Below are 17,785 nucleotides of genomic sequence, written 5' to 3' on the forward strand. Positions count from 1 at the left end.
TTAGGGGACAGAGTGAGATCCCATCCCTAAAAAAATAAAAATACATGGGTATTGATATCATTGTCATCATCCTTGCTGTAACACACTTCACAGTTTCAACTCCGGGTTCCCTGGCAGCCTGTGAACACACCACCCAATTTTTTTTTTTTTTTTTTTTTTTTTTTTGAGATGGAGTCTCACTCTGTTGCCCAGGCTGGAGTGCAGCGGCATGATCTCAGCTCACCGCAACCTCCATCTCCCAGTTTCAAGTGATTCTTGTGCCTTAGCTTCCTGAGTAGCTGGGACAATAGGTGTGCACCGCATGCCAGGCTAATTTTTTTGTATTTTTAGTAGAGACAGGGTTTCTCCATGTTGGCCAGGCTGGTCTTGAACTCCTGATGTCAAGTGATCCACCTGCCTCGGCCTCCCAAAGTGCTGGGATTACAGGCTTGAGTCACCGCGCCTGGCCACCATCCCAGTATTTTCATCTTCGTCATCTGAAGATTCCTCTTCAGCTTTCCTCAACCCTTTTCTAAAGGGAAAGCTTTGACATGACTCTGTAGCAAAATTTTTGGAGACATATTCTGAGAAGCCTTTTCTGACCAGTAGATAACCTCTTCTTTCGAAAGGTCCATGTCACGCATCACCTTCAAACTGTGCGCTGCAGACCCTGACAGGGGTACCGCTGAGCCTTCCTGTTACTGTGACAAAATCACAGTAAGTAGCCCCTGCATTTCTTAATTTGTTCTCCAATTATCTCGTTAAAATGAACGTCAGTTGGCTTGAGAGAACCATCGCTTTTACGTATACTCCTCCCACAATAATACACTCTCCTTAACAAAATCAACAGCTCCTTAAAGATCATCACTAAGCATTCGGACTTCCGCCTGGCTGCTGATTCCACCCATTCCGTGCTATACATTTCCTCAGCAGTATCTGTCCCCATAGCCTGTGGGAGTGGTGACTCATTGCTTGATACAGGGGCCGTGTTGCTTGGAACTTGCCCCTTCTCATTTCCTTTTTTGTAGGTGGTCCTTTGAGAAGGGATGTGTAGAGTTTATGATCTGCATCAAGCACTCCATAGCCAGAGAGTGCTTTATAAAACTTATCTATTTGCTTCTTAGGAATGATAAGCACATTGGATGCAGGATTCTCATTCTCAGGATAGATAACACTTTTTTTTTTTTTTTTTTTTTTGAGATGGAATCTCACTCTGTTGCCCAGGCTGGAGTGCAGTGGCATGATCTCAGCTCACTGCAACCTCTGATTCCCAGGTTCAGGCGATTCTCCTGCCTCAGCCTCCCGAGCAGCTGGGATTATAGGCATGAGCCACCACGCCTGGCTAATTTTTGTATTTTTAGTAGAGATGGGGTTTCATCATGTTGGCATGTTAGTCAGGCTGGTCTCGAACTCGTGACCTCAAGTGATCCGCCCGCCTCAGCCTCCCAAAGGGCCGGGATTACAGGCATGAGCCATCACACCCAGCCCAGATAACACATTTTTTAAATAAACCCATCTAACAAGTCTTAAAACTTTAGCCTTGTGAGAGCCAATGATAATCACTGTGAACATCAAAATGGTCTTTGCTTCCAGCTCAACCAAAATATTTGGTGGGATTCACTGGAGGCCAATGAAGGTGGCAAAATATTTGGTGGGATTTACTGGAGGCCAATGAAGCACCTTTACGATATCAACAATTTTCATTTCCTTTTTGTCCCATTTATTCTACATTTCTTTTACTCTCAACATTAATGGCCGCACAAGGCATCTTGTATGGCTAGAACTGGGCTGATGCGACGTGGCTGGCATTAGGACATTCTGGTGCTATAGTAAGCATTGTCGATAAGATGCAGAGATATTTTATTATATTCTGATTCCTACTACTACATGACAAAACACCTCAAAATCAAACAGCACAAGTTTGAGTTCCTCTGCACAGGACAAGGAATGGGGTTAGGATGCAATCTCCAATCTCAAAATTTTGAAAACTTTCCTTACAAACTGCAGGCGTATAAGGCAACCCCACTACATGATAACTGCCCAAGGGATCTGAGCCCTGCATTTTTTATTTTACTATATAACTTTGCTGATTTTAAATAATGTATAAAAATATACACTAAGAAGTGAAATGTGATAAATGGAAATATATAGCTACTGATCGATACCATTAATTTCAACCTAAACGCAAGCTTTGGCATGTATCATATATTTCCTAATGTAGTTATTCCAATAAAGTAGTTTAAATTATGGAAACATTAATACTTTGTGAAAAAGTTCACACACCGGGTTTCAGCAATTTATTATTTCACAAAGCACATTTCATTCTACACTGGGGTTCTGGTATGTTTACTGATGGGGGTTGAGGGGAGTGGTGCAGGTCGGGGAGGGTGCTGACATTTACTGAGCACTTACTAAGTTCAAGGCACAGAAGTTGAATCTCTATGCAGGGATCTTTTTAAATGAGGCTCAGAGATATTAAGTAAGTTATCCAGGTTCACACAGCCAACGAACAAGACGGTAGAAATCCAAACTCTGGCCTATAAAGCAAATGTTCTTTCTCCGTCACCACCTGTATCACCAGGGCCAGTGTGACACAATAATAGAAGACATGTTTAGAAGGTTTCATTACAGGTCTCTGGTGAAAGTTTTTGCTCTGGAAGGCAGAAAGGCCACTACATCAAGGATAACCTGCACTTCCTGTACTTATCTGGATAATGAGATGAGGAGGAGGCAGTAGTGGTCCTGTCTTCTGGACTCAAAGTACCTGGGGGCACTTATCGTGAGGCAAGACCGGCATCCCACGTGTTTAAGGCATCAAGCTTGGTTTGTCAAGACGCACACATGTCACACTTCACTTGAGATGAATCACATATCTAAATGTAAAAGCTGAAACAAAGTTTTTGGAAGAACACATAAAAGAGTATCTGCACAACTGCAACCTGGAACGTTCCTTAGGGAAGATACAGCAGGCAATCATAAAAGAATAATATTCTAGATTAGACTTCATCAAAACGAAGAGCTTCTGCTCATCAAAAGCCACAAATATGTACATGAAGAAGCTAGCCACAGTCTGGGAGCAAATATTCACAAAATTTATTTCTGACAAAACACTTAAATCCAAAATATATAAAACCCTCTCATAATTCAATAATAAGATGACAGACGACCCAATTAAATGTGTCAGTGGCTAGAATGGACACCTCACAAAGGAAGATATCTACATGTCCAAAAAGCACATGGAGAGGTACTCAACATCATTAATCATGAGGGAAAGACAAATTAAAACTGTAAGGAGAAACCACCACAACCCCTATAAGAAGAGCCACAATTGACAAGATTGGTAATACAGTGTTGGTGACGACGTGAAGCCACTGAAACTGTCACACACTGGTGTGACACAATATAAAATGGTACAACCACTTCAGAAAAAAAGTTGGAAGTTTCTGATATATTTCGACACACACTTAACCCTTTGATCCAGCCATTCGACTCATAGGTATTTACTCAAGAGGAATAAAAATATTGGTCCACAAAAAGTCACAAACACTTGCAAATTGCAAATGTTCATAGCTTCTTTGGTTGTAACAACTCCAAACTAGAAGCAACCCAAACATTCATCAATAGGAGAATGCCTAAACTAAGCAGTATATTCTTACAATAAAATTGTATACTATTAGAAAGGAGCAAACTACAGATACACACAACTGTATGGACAAATCTCCAAAACATCACGCTGCATGAACGAAGCCAGACACCAAAGAATACATATTGTATGAGGCCATTTAGATGAAGCTCTAGGAAAGGCAGATCTAATCTACAGAGATGACAGCACATCAGTCATAGCCCTTATAGGGGCAAAGGGAGGATTGAGGGAGGGGGACATGGTGGAACTTTCTGGAAAAACAGAAATTTCTCTATATTGTGATGGGGGTCGCGTTAGACAGTTTTAGTCATTTTTTAAGGTTGTACAGCTGAGATTTGTATATCGCAATGCCTATACATTTCACATTCAAAATGTTTAAAAAGAATAATTGGCTGGGTGCGGTGGCTCACACCTGAAATCCAAGCACTTTGGGAGGCCAAGCGGGTGGATCACCTGAGGTCAGAGTTCAAGATCATCCCGGCCAACATGGCAAAACCCAATCTCTACTAAAAATACAAAAATTAGCTGGGTATGGTGGCATACGCCTGTAATCCCAGCTACTCAGGAAGCTGAGGGAGGAGAATCGCTTGAACTTGGGAGATGGAGGTTTCAAGGAGCCAAGATTGCGCCACTGCACTCCAGCCTGGGCGACAGAGCAAGACTCCATCTCAAAATAAATAAATAAAATAAAATAAAAGTAAAAAATAAAAAGAATAATCAAGTATGAGGTAGGGAATGGATAGAGGTAAAGAAGAAATGAGAACAGCAGGATAATAATTGTCAGAGCTGGGTAATGTACATGTTTGAAATTTTCCATGATAAAATAACTTAAGAGGGAAAGTTATCTACATCAAACGCTCCTGGCTCTCTCTACCTTCTCTTTCCCCTCCCTATCTGTGTCCAGTTCTGCCTGGCCCCTGGGATGGCCTGCCACAGACCCCAGTTCCTGAATGAGCTCTACTTCCTGCCAAGACTCACCCACCACTCAACTCCCTTCTGCTTCGCAACCACTCTCCCTCCCCAAACCAAGCCCCAACAACAGCCAGGCAATTCTGCCAGTACCATCACACACAATTGCCAAAACCTGTGCAAGTTACTGGGCAACAGGAATTTTTCCAGCCTACTTTATAGAAAGTTCAGTCCTATCCCAACCATGCTATTTGGCCGCGATCGAAACAGCACCTATTTCAAAGCCAGATACATAGAAGACTTTTAAAAAACAGTTTATGGCCTGTATTCCAAAACTATGTTTGGAAGTTCACTGCAGGGAACTGAAAATACATTTTGCCCTAATAACAGATAATACACAGCCAGTAAGGTAGCAGACCAGCCCACAGATATCTACTCTAAAATGCACTCAAGGCTCAAACAGCAATGTCTCTCCATTAAATGCTGCAGGTGCAATGCTTCTTTCAAAGTTGGCCCACATGACTAAGGTGAGGAAAGTTCCAGGCTCAATTCTGAGTCAGTAGCACTAAGCAGCATGGAAAGGAAGGAGGCTCAGGATGGGGCCCCTGTAGGCAAGCCAACAGCCAGGTCCAACAGAAGACAGCTGAGGTCCTGCCATGGACTTCTGCAGCCGGGCCCCTTGGAGCAGTCATTGCTGTCTAGCCTGAGCACACCCGGCCACTCTCTCCAGCAGGGAAGGAGAGAGGGAGAAGGTTTCTGAGTTACAACCCCATCTTTAATCTCCTACTGTACTTAAAGTAAAAATTATACTTATATTCTAGAAAATAACATACAGTATGGAAAATACGGACAAACAAAAAGAAAAAGAACCGGTATTCTCAGCATATAATTGAAACCACTACTTCCATCCCAGTATGTCCAGTGTGAGTTCTTCTAGTCTCTTCTGTCAGATACGCACCACTGAAGAGAAAGGTTCAGACCTAGAAATGTGTCATTAGGATGGATGTTATTTCTTAACAAAATCGTAAGTGCACTCTATCTATGGCCTGGCTACCATTTTCAACATGCCACTGGAAACTGCATTCTAAATTTCTTTTGAGGGCACCAGATAAGTTCTGCTTTATCCCAACAGGAGAAGCCAGCTGTCATCCGTGCCCACTGATGATTATTTTTAACAGGAGCTGGGTAGATATTCCTAGCAATCACTCAAACGGTGGCAAAGAAAACTGTACCTGGCTCCTGGCCATTGAACAGTTCACTGTCTGGCAGAAGATCAATCATTAAATCAATAATTATTTAAGGGCTGGGGTGCGGTGCCTCATGCCTGTAATCCTAGCACTTTGGGAGGCCGAGGCAAGTGGATCACCTGAGGTCAGGAGTTCGAGACCAGCCTGGCCAACATGGTGAAACCCCATCTCTACCAAAAATACAAAAATTAGCCAGGCAAGATGGCACATGCCTGTAATCCCAGCTACTCAGGAGGCTGAGACAGGTGAATCATTTGAACCTGGGAGGTGGAGGTTTCAGTGAGCCAAGACCACGCCACTGCACTCTAGCCTGGGTGACAGAGAATCAGTCTCAAAAAGTAATAATTATTATTTAATCACAATTGTTTTGCCTGTGAGGAAAGAAAACCTCAGCATACAAAAGCCAACAGGGAGGAGGATGGGAGTCCACGCAGGCTCCCTTGAAGAACTTGGATATGAAAGCTGAACAGATATTGATCAGAGGAAGACTACAGGTGGGGGTGGGGACTGATATGGTTTGGCTGTGTCCCCCAAACCTCATCTCGAATTGTAATCCCCACGTGTGGAGGGAGGGACCTGGTGGGAGGTGACTGGATTATGGGGGCGGTTCCCCCATGCTGTTCTCGTGACAGCGAGGAAGTTCTCACGAGATCTGATGGTTTAAAAGTGACAGTTTCCCCTGTGCTCTGTTTCCTGCCACCATGTAAGACGTGCCTTGCCTCCTCTTCTGCCATGATTTTAAGTTTCCTAAGCCCTCCCCAGTCATGCCAAACTGTGAGTCAATTAAACCTCTTTTGGGGCCAGGCACAGTGGCTCACGCCTGTAATCCCAACACTTTGGGGGGCCAAGGCAGGTGGATCACTTGAGCTCAGGAGTTTTGAGACCAGCCTGGGCAATATAGTGAGATCCCCATATCTACAAAAAAAAAAGTAAAAATAGCTGGCCATAGTGGCGTGCACCTTTAGTCCCAGCTACACACACAGGAAGCTGAGGTAGGAAGATTGCTTGAGCCCAGGAAGGTGAGGTTACAGTGAGCCCTGTTTGTGCCACTGCACTCCAGCCTGGGTGACAGAGCAAGAGCCTGTGGGAGGGGAGGGGAGCGGAGGGGGAAAGAAAAAGAAAAGAAGGAGAAAAGAGATGCATTTAGGTATTTTTAGCAGAATGCATGACAAGCTCTATTAGTCAGGATAAGGTAGGCTATGCTGCCACAACAGACAAATCCCCAAGGCTTCAGTGGCTTAATTGCTATTTTTAATCCCTGATCTTCAAATCTGCCACAACAGAGGCAGAGAGATGGAGGAGCTCATCATCTAACTGCTTTAAGCCCAAAGTGATGCTTGCTGCTGCTGCTCACATCACACTGGCCAACACTAGTCACGAGGGCCCAAGGGATATGAGGAAATGTGGAAGAACATACGGATGTTTGGCTAACATTGCCTTTGCCATGCAATGCATCAAGCTAATAAAGAATCCAGAGACACCACCACAGAGGGAGAAGCCAGACATAACTCACATGAAAAGTGGCAAGGAAAACCACAGCTAGTCTTATTTTAAACCATTTCATATCTTTTGTTTAAAAAAAAAAAAAAAGCCCAATATCACTGTCAGATAAAAACTAACAATCACTACAGTATCATTTTATACCAAAGGAAAAAGTTACCTAAGGCTGGGCATGGTGGCTCACGCCTGTAATCCCATCACTTTGGGAGGCCAAGGCAGGTGGATTGCTTGAGCCCAGGAGTTCAAGACCAGCCCGGGCAACAAGGCAAAACCTCATCTGTACAAAAAACTAGCCGGATGTGGAGGCGTGTGCCTGTAGTCCCAGGTACCTGGGAAGCTGAGGTGGGAGGCTCACCTGAGCCAGGGAGGTAGAGTCTGTAGTGAGCTGTGATCGTGCCACTGCACTCCAGCCTGGGCAACAGAGCGAGACCACCTCTCAAAAAACAAAACAAACAAACAAACAAAAAAACAGAAACAAAAATAGGTATAGGGTTCCTACAGCACCAAACCATTTCTTTTTTGAAAGATTTCATGTAAAAAATAATAACAAAAATAAAACATTTGAAAAAGTTACCTAGCCTCCAAAACTGATGAAACCATAAAGGAAGATAAAATGTCTCCACCCACCCCCACTCCCTCCACCACCCAAAGCCAGTATTAACCTGATGGCTGATGGTCTAAGCATCTCACTTCTATTTTCTTAGCCCACAGCAGCATAGTGAGGGGCCCCATGATTGGCATGTACTATGAACAGTAATGATCCCTGACATGAGATGACCCACTGCCTGACTTTCTCTTGGTAACGCATGCCCTAGGAGACAATTTTCTAGCAGTTGGACTAGATTTTCAAAACCGAAGTTGCACTCTCTTATCACTATAACAAACGATGCCAAAATCTCAGTAACTGGACCAAATAAAAGCTTCTGTCTTGCATATGCAAAATCCAAAGTAGATATTCCTCCTCTGCCAGCTGTCCTCCAAAGAGTAACTCAGGGAGTCAGGTGCCTTCCATCAAGTGCCACCACCATCATCTACATGGGGCCTCCAAGGTCCCCATGGGGACCATGGAAAGGGATGAAGAGATATGGGAAGGCCTAGTGGATTCACCAAAAACTTGACCCAAAAGTGGCAGACATCACTCTCACCTTTATGGTAGTAGGGATGAGTCTACGTAGACTCAAAGGACGCTGGGAGATGTAGTCCTTGGTTCTCAACAATAACTATGAGCATATATCTTTTCTTTTTCTTTTCTTTTTTTTAAGATGGAGTCTCGCTCTTGTCACCCAGGCTTGAGCACAGTGGCATGATTTTGGCTCACTGCAATCTCTGCCTCCTGGGTTCAAGCAATTCTCCTGCCTCAGTCTCCCAGGTAGCTGGGATTACAGGTGTGCACCACCACGCCAGGCTAATTTTTGGGGTTGTTTTGTTTTTAATTTTGAGACGGAGTTTCACTCTTGTTGCCCAGGCTGGAGTGCAACGGCACAATCTCGGCTCACGGCAACTTCCGCCACCCGAGTTCAAGCGATTCTCCTGCCTCAGCCTCCCGAGTAGCTGGGATTACAGGTGCCTGCCACAACACCCAGCTAATTTTTTGTATTTTTAGTAGAGACGGGTTTTCACCATGTTGGCCAGGCTGGTCTGCAACTCCTGACCTCAGGTGATCCACCCGCCTCAGCCTCCCAAAGTGCTGGGGTTACAGGCATGAGCCACTGCGTCTGGCCTGATTTTTGTATTATTAGTAGAGATGGGGTTTTGCTATATTGACCAGGCTGGCCTCGAACTCCTGACCTCAGGTGATCCACCCACCTCAGCCTCCCGAAGAGCTGGGGTTAGAGGCATGAGCCACCACACCTGGCAACAGCACAAATCTTTAGCGGCCACCTCTCTATCTCCACCACACTTTATACCCCACAATGACTCTTGTACAAGCCAGCCAGAAAAGGAGTTATCATCAGACTAGAGCAAAACCAAATAATGAATCTGGAGACTGAAGCCCTAGTCTTAGTTTTTATTTATTTATTTATTTATTTATTTTGAGATGGAGTCTTGCTCTATCACCCAGGCTGGAGTGCAGTAGCGCAATCTTGGCTCACTGCAACCTCCACCTCACGGGTTCAAGCGATTGTCCTGCCTCAGTCTCCCAAGTAGCTGGGATTACAGCTGTGTGCCACCATGACCAGCTAATTTTTTGTATTTTTAGTAGAGACAGGTTTCACTATGTTGGCCAGGCTAGTCTCTAACTCCTGACCTCAAATGATCCGCCCGCCTTGGCCTCCCAAAGCGCTGGGACTACAGGCGTGAGCCACCACGCCCAGCCTAGTCTTAATTTTTCTATCAATGTTCAGGAAATATGAAAACATTCTAGTGTGGGTTGCAATAGTTCACAACTTTTAAGATCACTGTGCACATAACAGAAGGAAAAAACAAAAATCAGAAGCAGGACCCCTGGGTCAGGAAAGTAACATTTAAAGGAGGTTCAGAGAAGAATGAAGTTAAGCAAAGCCAGACACAACAGGTATGGGAAGATCACTTGTGCCTCAAAAGCTGTTCTTGTCATTTAAGCAGTTAATAGCTAACTCAAGAAGGCTGCTAATTAGCATCTAGGTAGAGGCTCTCACTTACACTGGTCATTAACCACCTAACTGGTAAAAAGCATTGTATTCTACCAGTCCCAATGTCATTTTAAGACTTCCTACTACAATAAGTGTGTTCAATTACAGCATCCTGGGAGAATAGCTTCTACCCGTCAAAATGTTTGGGAAAGTATGAGACAAAGTCACACAGGTCTTCTTTGCTTCCTGCAACTTGCCTCGAGTCTTTAAGATGTTCACAAACACTGAGAACCTCTAGGAGGGAGACACAGGATGCAGTTGAAAAAAGTCTACGAAAATTAACCAGGCACGGTGGCGCATGCCTATAAGTCCCAGCTACTCGGGAGGCTGAGGTGGGAGGATCACTTGAGCCCAGGGAGGCCGAGGCTGCAGTGAGCCGTGATCACGCCACTGCACTCCAGCCTGGGTGACAGAGTGACACCTTGTCTCAAAAAACAAACAAACAAACGAAAACAAAAAAACTAACAAACTCAACCCTAATGTAAACTAGATTTCAAGTGAGTATGATGTGTCAACATATGTGTAAGTTCATCAATTGCCACAAGTGCCGTAGTCTGATGGAAGATGTTCATGATAGGGGAGTTTGTGGGAAAGGGCAGGGGGGTTGATGGGAACACTCTGTACTTTTCCTCTCAAGTTTGCTGTGAACCTACAACTGCTCTAAAAAAGAGCATTTTTAAAAAAGTTCTGGAGATGCATATTGGTTTCTAGGGTTTTGTTGGAGACGGGGTCTCACTGTTGTTGGCTCGGGCTGGAGTGCAATGGCACGATCTCAGCTCACTGCAACCTCTGCCTTCCAGATTCCAGTAATTCTCCTGGCTCAGTCTCCCAAGTAGCTGTATTTTTAGTAGAGACAGGGTTTCACCATGTTGGCCAGGCTGGTCTCAAACTCCCGACCTCAGGTGATCCACCCACCTCGGCCTCCCAAAGTGCTGGGATCACAGGCGTGAGCCGCCGCGCCCGGCCAGTGTATTGGTTTTCGTTTTTTGAAATGGCGTCCTGCTCTGTTGTGCAGCCTGGAGTGCAGTGGTGCGATCTTGGCTCACTGCAACCTCTGCCTCCTGGGCTCAAGCAATTCTCCTGCCTCAGTCTCCTGAGTAGCTGGGACTACAGGTGCACGCCACCACGCCCGGCTAATTTATATATATATATATATATATATATATATATATATATTTTTTTTTTTTTTTTTTTTTTTTTTTTTTTTTTTTGAGATGGAGTCTCGCTCTGCCGCCCAGGCTGGAGTGCAGTGGCCGGATCTCAGCTCACTGCAAGCTCCGCCTCCCGGGTTCACGCCATTCTCCTGCCTCAGCCTCCCGAGTAGCTGGGACTACAGGCGCCCGCCACCGCGCCCGGCTAGTTTTTTGTATTTTTTAGTAGAGACGGGGTTTCACCGTGTTAGCCAGGATGGTCTCGATCTCCTGACCTCGTGATCCGCCCGTCTCGGCCTCCCAAAGTGCTGGGATTACAGGCTTGAGCCACCGCGCCCGGCCAATTTTTATATTTTTAGTAGAAACGGGGTTTCACCATGTTGGCCAGGTTGGTCTTGAACTCTTCAGCTCAGGCGATTCGCCCACCTCAGCCTCCGGAAGTGCTGGGATTACAGGCTTGAGCCACCATGCCCGGCCTGGAGATGGATATTGTTGATGGTCGTGTAACAGTGTGAATATATGTAATCCCACTGAAATGAACACTTAAAATGGTCAAAATAGTAAATTTTGTTATACATATTTTGTCACAATTTTAAAAACCACAAGGACCGGGGGTGGTGGCTCACACCTGTAATCCTAGTGCTTTGGGAGGCTGAGATGGGAGGATCACTTGAGCCCAAGAGTTCGAGTCCATAAGATCTCATAGAGTGAGATTTCATCTCTACAAAAAATAAACAAAATGTGCCAGGGGTGGTGGCTCACTCCTGTAATCCCAGCATTTTGGGAGGCTGAGGTAGGAGGATCACTTGAGCCCGGGAGGTTGAGGCTGCAGTGTGCCAAGATCGTGCCACTGCACTCTAGTCTGGGCAACAGAGTAAGACCCTGTCTCAAAAAAAAATCTACATATATATAGTACAAAAATTTAAAAATAAATATTTTAAAATAATTTAGAAAACACAAATGGGACATGCCCTGCCCCTCTCAGCCCATGGTACTTTCCTTTTCCAACAGCACCCACTTGTTCTTGCTTATGTCCAAGGCCTGCCTGCCACTTTCCTGCAGCTCATCCAATCCACTATACGTGCTAGTGACACAGCCACAAGATTTAGACCCACACACGACCCCACGAAACAGGACAAGGAGATGGAAAACCACAGTCAAACCTGACTTTGACTTGCTGTGAGAACAGTAGACAGGAAGTACTTAAATTTCCCGTAGATGATGGCCCTAAAACATACTTGGGCCGAAGCAGACCTGATAGGTATCTACAGAACTCTCCACTCCAAATCAACAGAATATACATTCTTCTCAGCGTCACAGAGCACTTATTCTAAAATCGACCACATAACTGGAAGTAACACACTCCTCAGCAAATGCAAAAGAAGGGAAATCATAACAAACAGCCTCTCGGACTCAGTGCAATTAAATTAGAACTCAGGATTAAGAAACTCACTCAAAACCACACAATTACGTGGAAACTGAACAACCTGCTCCTGAATGACTAATGGGTAAACAACGAAATTAAGGCAGAAATAATGAAGTTCTTTGAAACCAATGAGAACAAAGACACAATGTACAAGAATCTCTGGGACAAAGCTAAAGCAGTGTTTAGAGGGAAATTTATAGCACTAAATGCCCACAAGAGAAAGCAGGAAAGATCTAAAATCGACACCCTAACATCACAATTAAAAGAACTAGAGAAGCAAGAGCAAACACACGCAAAAGCTAGCAGAAGACAAGAAACAGAACTAAGATGGGAGCAAAACTGAAGGAAATAGAGACGTGAAAAAACCTTCAAAAAAAAAATCAATGAATCCAGGGGCTGTTTTTTTGAAAAGATTAACAAAATAGACTACTAGCAAGACTAATAAAGAGAGAAGAATCAAATAGACACAATAAAAAATGATAAAGGGGCAATCACCACTGATCCCATAGAAATAAAAACTACCATCAAAGAACACAATAAACACCTCTACACAAAAAAGCTAGAAAATCTAGAAGAAATGGATAAATTCCTGGACTCCCTCCCAAGACTAAACCAGGAAGAAGTCGAATCCCTGAAAAGACCAGTAACAAGTTCTGAAATTGAGGCAGTAATAGCCTACCAACTAAAAAAAGCCCAGGACCAAACGGATTCACAGCTGAATTCTACCAGAGGTACAAAGAGGAGCTGGTACCATTCCTTCTGAAACTATTCCAAACCATAGAAAAAGAGGGACTCCTCCTAACTCATTTTATGAGGCCAGCATTATCCTGATTCCAAAACCTGGCAGAGATACAATAAAAAAAAGAAAATTTCAGGTCAATATCCCTGATGAACATCGATGTGAAAATCCTCAATAAAATACTGGCAAACCGAATCTAGCAGCTCATCAAAAAGCTTATTCACCACCATCAATCGGCTTCATCCCTGGATGCAAGGCCGGTTCAACATACGCAAATCAACAAACACAATCGATCACATAAACAGAACCAATGACAAAAAACATGATTATCTCAATAGATGCAGAAAAGGCCTTCAATAAAATTCAACACCCCTTCATGCTAAAAACTCTCAATAAACTAGGTATTGATGGAACATATCTCAAAACAGTAAGAGTTATTTAAAATAAACCCATAGCCAATATCATACTGAATGGGCAAAAGCTGGAAGCATTCCTTTTGAAAACTTGCACAAGACAGGGATGCTCTCACCACTCCTATTCAACATAGTGTTGGAAGTTACAGCCAGAGCAATCAGGCAAGATAAAGAAATAAAGGGTATTCAAATAAGAAAAGAGAAAGTCAAATTGCCTGTTTGCAGACAACATGATTGTATATTTAGAAAACCCCATGGTCTCAGCCCAAAAACTCCTTAAGCTGATAAGCAACTTCAGCAAAGTCTCAGGATACAAAATCAAAGTGCAAAAATCACAAGCATTCCTATACACCAATAACAGACAAACACAGAGCCAAATCATGAGTGAACTCCCATTCACAATTGCCACTAAGAGAATAAAATACCTAGGAATATAGACCAATGGAACAGAACAGAGGCCTCAGAAATAACGCCACACATCTACAACCATCTCATCTTTGACAAACCTGACAAAAACAAGCAATGGGGAAAGGATTCCTTATTTAATAATTGGTGTTAGGAAAACTGGTTAGCCGTATGCAGAAAACTGAAACTGGACCCCTTTCTTGCACCTTATACAAAAATAAACTCAAGATGGATTAAAGACTTAAATGTTAGACCTAAAACCATAAAAACCCTAGAAGAAAACCTAGGCAATATCAGTCAGGACACAGGCAGGGGCAAAGACTTTATGACTAAAACACCAAAAGCAATGGCAACAAAAGCTAAAATTAACAAATGGGATCTAATTAAACTAAAGAGCTTCTGCGCAGCAGAATAAACTATCCTCAGAGTGAACAGGCAGCCTACAGAATGGGAGAAAAATTTTGTAATTTATCAATCTGACAAAGGGCTAATATCCAGAATCTACAAAGAACTTAAAGAAATTTACAAGAAAAAAACAAACAACCCCATCAAAAAGTGGGCAAAGGATATGAACAGACACTTCTCAAAACAAGACATTTATGTGGCCAACAAACATATGAAAAAAAAGCCCCATCAACACTGGTCATTAGAGAAATGCAAATCAAAACCACAATGAGACACCATCTCACACCAGTGAGAATGGCCATCATTTAAAAGTCAGGAAACAACAGGTGCTGGAGAGGATGTGGAGAAATAGTAACACTTTTACACTGTTGGTAGGAGGATGAATTAGTTCAACCATTGTGGAAGACTGTGTGACGATTCCTCAAGGATCTAGAACCAGAAATACCATTTGACCCAGCAATCCCATTACTGGGTATATACCCAAAGGATTGTAAATCATTCTACTATAAAGACACATGCACATGTATGTTTATTGCAGCACTATTTACAATAGCAAAGACTTGGAACCACCCAAATTCCCATCAATGCTAGACTGGATAAAGAAAATGTGGCACATATACACCACAGAATACTATGCAGCCATAAAAAAGAATGAGTTCATGTCCTTTGCAGGGACATGAAGCTGGAAAACCATCATCCTCAGCAAACACAGGAACAGAAAACTAAACTCTGCATGTTCTCACTCATAAGTGGGAGTTGAATAATGACAACACATGGACACAGGGAGGGGAACATCACACACACACCCCGCAGCCTGTGGGGGGCGGGGGAAGGGGAGGGAGAGCATCAGGACAAATACTTAATGCATGCAGGGCTTAAAACCTAGATGACAGGTTGATGGGTGCAGCAAACCACCATGGCACATGTATACCTATGTAACAAACCTGCACGTTCAGCACATGTATCCCAGGACTTAAAAAACAAACAAACAAACAAAAAACAAAAAAAAACTTGGGCCGTTCAACAGCTCCCCTACCCCACAAGGTTTTTTCCAGAACAGCATTGTTGAATAGGACTTTCCGAGATGAGGAACGGGTTCTATAACTTCACTGTCCTACCTGGGAGTTATTGTGCCTACAGAGCACGCATTTATTTATTTAGAGACAGGCTCTCAATCTGTCACCCAGGCTGGAGTGCAGTGGCATAAACACAGGTCACCGCAGCATCAACCTGGGCTTAAGTGATCCTCCTGCCTCCGTCTCCCGGGTAGCTGGGACCACAGGCACATGGGTGCCACCACGTCCCGCTAATGTTTACTTTTTTTTTTTTGCTCAGGTTGGTCTCGAACTCCTGTACTCAAGCAATCTTCCCGCCTTGGCCTTCTAAAGTGCTGGGATTACAGGCGTGAGCCACTGCACCTGGCCTATCGAGCACCTTAAATGCCACTAGTGCAACCAAGGAACTTACAATTTTTACCGTATTCTAACCAGTTTAACTGTCAAGAGCCACCTGGGGCTAGTGGCTACCAAATTGGACAGAGTGGTTTTAGAATTTTGGCGGAAATGCCAAAAAGCTGAGTGATAGAGGAGGAATCCAGGAGACCGTGAAGGTCATGTTTAGCCCAGGAACCCACTTCTACTGTGTATGTACTTTTTCAAACCTCTGAAAGTAATTCTAATGCACTGAGAAATGATTTACTCAAGACCAGGACAAGGTTAACCAAAGGGAACTCATGGTACAGCCCAACGTTCTAGGCCATCCAGGCTGGAGTGAGCCAAGGTGACGCGTCTGTTGTGTGGTTCCAGAATTGAAAGCATGAGATTTGACGTCTGCATCTTCACAGTCGACCTGTTTGTTAGAAGAGGCCCCATACACACACACACACTCCGCCCCAGAAAAAGCAAAAGCCACTGCACACGAATCTTTCAGAGGTGGCACCAGCAGGAAGGAGAGTGTTGTGCCTCATGGCAAAAGGAACATTTAACCGTTCAGAGAAGAGTCTGTTCGAACTCCAATTTTGGAGCAGAATGAATAGAAGTTGAGAAGATGGAGTGGTTCTAGGTGAAGTGGGCTCCCGAATGACTTTTCTAAAAAGATGTTAAGAGCATACTCAGTGTGGTCAGAAATGTCAGGAGAGTGCTTTCAATGGGTCCAGCTGCCACTTGTTTAAACAAGCCTGGCACCCCCCCCCCCCCCCCCGCCCTCCCCGCCCCCTTCCAGCTGGGGAGAATTTGCTCTGCAGGAAACACAGATCCGTGCTGCCTGCAGCAGAGGCTGAATCCTCATAATCCTAGCTTACTGTTACAGCAAAGCAACTTCCCATCCCAGCTCATCAGCTTTTAGGTTTAGGATAGGCACTGTTACTCCCTTTGACCAGTGGAGAAACTGAGGCACAAGGACTCCCAGGTAAACTGTCTCACATATAATGCTTCTGAACGTCACCCAGGTGCCAGAGGTTTGTCACCAAAGGCGCTGTAAGGGAAAAAACGTTAAGCAACAATTCATTCCACACCAAGAGAAACTCTTGCCAATCCAAAGTACGGTTCTTAAGGCTGGATTCTCACGGCACATTTATTATAGTGAGTTTAGAGACCCAGAGTCCCACTCCAGCAAAGGTGCCCTCGAACCCGTGAATGCTGTGCATTATGGGATAAAATATACATCACAGGGTGGTGGATCACACTCCACCGTCAGTGTTTTGGGGACGAGAACTGAAGTGTGCAAAAGAACACTGGGTATTTCTAAGTAGAGCAAACACACACACACACGCGACACCGATTTCCACTCCTGGCTGCAAAACGGAATCGCCTGAGAAGCATGACACTTCTGAGGCCTCGGGTGCTTATGTCATTGGTCTGGGGTCCCATCTGGACATCCAGAGTTTTAAAAGCTTCCCAGGTGATTCTAATATGTAGCCTACGTTGGGCCCCACGGCCGTAAGAGACCTGCCAGGAGTGAGAAAGCAAAAGTTGGATAACTCGGAGAAGGAGGGCTTGGTAGGGTTTGGGTTACAGGTTGTTTCTTGGGTTATCTGATGTTTAAGATGCCTGAAGAATCAGTCTAAATGCCCGGTGGCCTCTATTTTCTTATCTGTAAAAGGGCACAACGTTAACGACTCTACCCTCCCCCAAAGGCAGGACGGTCCTGTTGGAGGAATCAGGGGATGAGAGGATAGGAAGGGGGCTAGTGGGAGGGGGACTGGGCAGAGGGGACTGGGCAGAGAGGACTGGGCAGAGGGGGAGAGGAGGAGGATTAGGGGGAGGAGAGGGGGACTAAGGGGAGGGGGGGGGGGGACTAGGGAGAGGGGGGACTAGGGAGGGGGGACTAGGGAGGGGGGACTGGGGGGACTGGGGAGG

At 44.5% G+C, this 17,785-nt stretch overlaps 1 protein-coding gene across 1 annotated transcript in view; it reads right to left on the minus strand.

Annotated features, from left to right (window-relative positions):
* MAP3K15 (mitogen-activated protein kinase kinase kinase 15) overlaps positions 1-17,785 on the minus strand; it is a 150,374-nt gene that overhangs the window by 131,678 nt on the left and 911 nt on the right. The gene's annotated exons all lie outside the window — the stretch shown is intronic.

Source organism: Macaca thibetana, chromosome X, assembly GCF_024542745.1.
Source record: "Macaca thibetana thibetana isolate TM-01 chromosome X, ASM2454274v1, whole genome shotgun sequence".
NCBI lineage: Eukaryota > Metazoa > Chordata > Mammalia > Primates > Cercopithecidae > Macaca > Macaca thibetana.